Raw genomic sequence first — 3,483 nt, 5'->3', positions numbered from 1 at the left:
CTTTTCCCTTATTATTTTCTTTTGCTATATTAAATTGGGTCGAGGTGATTTCTATAACATCATCGGAATCCTCATCGGGATCCGATTCATCAGAAAATTGGTAATCTTCCCAATATTTTGCTTCCTCGGCAGAAACACCATTGACCATTTTTAACTTTGGTCCGTTGGTTGAGGATTTTCTTTTATTTAAACGATTTACTGTAGGTATCACTATTTCTTCCTCCGGAACCTCTTCTTCTTCTGGTTCCTCCTCTTCCGATTCATCCTCTTCTGGTTCCTCTTCTTCCGGTTCCTCCACTTCCGGTTCCTCTTCGAGAATTTGTGAATCTTCTCAAAATATATTCGACTCTTCATTATTATTAGGTGAATCAATGGGATTTGTACTAGAGGTAGACATCTATCACACAATATCAAACACATTAAGAGGTTAATATATCACATAATATTTACATGTTAATAATATATAGTTTCCAACAAAAGTGTTAAGCAATCGTTTTTTAAAGAAAACACGGTCGAAGTCCAGACTCACTAATGTATCCTAACAAACTCGATAAGACACACTAATGCAAATTTCTGGTTCTCTAAGACCAACGCTCGGATACCAACTGAAATGTCCCGTTCATATTGATTATAAACGTTCCATATTAATTGATTTCGTCGCGAGGTTTTGACCTCTATATGAGACGTTTTTCAAAGACTGCATTCATTTTTTAAAACAAGCATAACCTTTATTTTATCGATAAAGGTTAAAAAGCATTACATAGATTATCAAATAATGATAATCTAAAATATACTGTTTACACACGACCATTACATAATGGTTTACAATAAGAATATATTACATCAAAAATAAGTTTCTTGAATGCAGTTTTTACACAATATCATACAAGCATGGACTCCAAATCTTGTCCTTATTTTAGTATGCAACAGCGGAAGCTCTTAATAATCACCTGAGAATAAACATGCTTAAAACGTCAACAAAAATGTTGGTGAGTTATAGGTTTAACCTATATATTTATCAAATCGCAATAATAGACCACAAGATTTCATATTTCAATATACATCCCATACATAGAGATAAAAATCATTCATATGGTGAACACCTGGTAACCGACATTAACAAGATGCATATAAGAATATCCCCTATCATTCCGAGAAATTTTTCGGACATGATATAAACGAATTCGAAGTACTAAAGCATCCGGTACTTTGGATGGGGTTCGTTAGGCCCAATAGATCTATCTTTAGGATTCGCGTCAATTAGTAGATCGGTTTACTAATTCTTAGGTTACCAAGCAAAAGGGGCATATTCGGCTTCGATCATTCAACCATATAATGTAGTTTCATTTACTTGTGTCTATTTCGTAAAACATTTATAAAACTGCATGTATTCTCATCCCAAAATATTAGATTTTAAAAGTGGGACTATAACTCACTTTCACATATTTTTACTTCGTCGGGAAGTAAGACTTGGCCACTGGTCGATTCACAAACCTATACAAATATGTACATATATATCAAAGTATGCTCAAAATATATTTACAACATTTTTTAATACGTTATAATGTTTTAAGCTTATTAACTCAGCTGTCCTCGTTAATAACCTACAACTAGTTGTCCATAGTTAGATGTACAGAAATAAATATAAATTATCTTGGATCAATCCATGACCCAGTGTATACAAGCCTCAGGCTAGATCACAACTCAAACTATATATATTATTTTGGAATCAACCTCAACCCTGTATAGCTAACTCCAACATTACTGCATATAGAGTGTCTATGGTTGTTCCAAAATATATTATATAGATGGGTCGATATGATATGTCAAAACATTGTATACATGTCTATGGTATCCCAAGATTACATAATATATATTAGAATACATGAATAATACAATATAAGTTTGTTAAGTTATGATTTGTATAGAATTGTTACAATATTTCCCGTAGCTACAACAATAAAAAAATATCCAATCTTGTTTTACCCATAACTTATTCGTTTTAAATCCGTTTTGAGTGAATCAAATTGCTATGGTTTCATATTGAACTCTATTTTATGAATCTATACAGAAAAAGTATAGGTTTATAGTCGGAAATATAAGTTACAAGTCATTTTTGTAAGAGGTAGTCATTTCAGTCGAAAGAACGACGTCTTGATGACCATTTTGAAAAACATACTTTCACTTTGAGTTTAACCATGATTTTTGGATATAGTTTCATGTTTATAAGAAAAATCATTTTCCCGGAAGAACAACTTTTAAATCAAAGTTTATCATAGTTTTTAATTATCAAACCCAAAACAGCCCGCGGTGTTACTACGACGGCGTATGTCCGATTTTATGGTGTTTTTTGTGTTTCCAGGTTTTAAATCATTAAGTTAGCATATCATATAGATATAGAACATGTGTTTAGTTGATTTTAAAAGTCAAGTTAGAAGGATTAACTTTATTTGCGAACAAGTTTAGAATTAACTAAACTATGTTCTAGTGATTACAAGTTTAAATCTTCGAATAAGATAGTTTTATATGTATGAATCAAATGATGTTATGAACATCATTAGTACCTTAAGTTTAGTAGGTAAACCTACTGGAAGTGACAAGAAATGATCTAGCTTCAAAGGATCTTGGATGGCTTGAAAGTTCTTAAAGTAGGATCATGACACAAAAACAAGTTCAAGTAAGATTTTTACTCGAATTAAGATAGTTTATAGTTATAGAAATTGAATCAAAGTTTGAATATGATTATTACCTTTAATAAGAAAGATAACCTACTGTAAATAACAAAGGTTTCTTGATCTTAGATGATTACTTGGAATGGATTAGAAAGCTTGGATGTAAACTAGTAAACTTGAAAGGATTTTCGAAGTGTTCTTGAAGTGTTCTTCCTAAAATGATTATAGCTTGATTCTTGAAGTAATTTTTGATGAAGATGATGATTAGCTATTGGAAAAATTCGTTCATAAGAGTGTGTGTGTGTTGAGAGAGAATTAGAAAGAGAATTGGAAGTGAAATGGAGTGAATGATGAGTGGTAAGTGGTGAGTGGTGAGTGGGGTTAAAAGGAGTTCTAGTTAGTTGACTAGTTCATGGTAGAAGTTAAAATTGATTAGTAATACATGACATAATCAAGAGTGGAATCCCATGCTAGTTCCTATTGGTATATACTCACAGTAAGTACGTCTAGAAGCTGTGTATAATACGGGTATGAATACGACTAGAATTCTTGATGAAAAAAGAATGGGAATGTAACTGTACCCATTTTCGTTAAGTATTAGTGTTTTGATATATGTCTTGAAGTCTTCCAAAAGTATATTAATACATCTAAATACACTACATGTATATACATTTTAACTGAGTCGTTAAGTCATCGTTAGTCGTTACATGTAAGTGTTGTTTTGATACCTTTAAGTTAACAATCTCATTTAATGTTGTTAAACCATTGTTTATTATATCTAATGAGATGTTAAATTATTATCTTATCATGA

The sequence above is a fragment of the Rutidosis leptorrhynchoides genome, chromosome 1 (genome assembly GCF_046630445.1).
Source record: "Rutidosis leptorrhynchoides isolate AG116_Rl617_1_P2 chromosome 1, CSIRO_AGI_Rlap_v1, whole genome shotgun sequence".
NCBI classification, from domain to species: Eukaryota; Viridiplantae; Streptophyta; class Magnoliopsida; order Asterales; family Asteraceae; genus Rutidosis; species Rutidosis leptorrhynchoides.
This window is presented reverse-complemented; position numbering follows the sequence as displayed.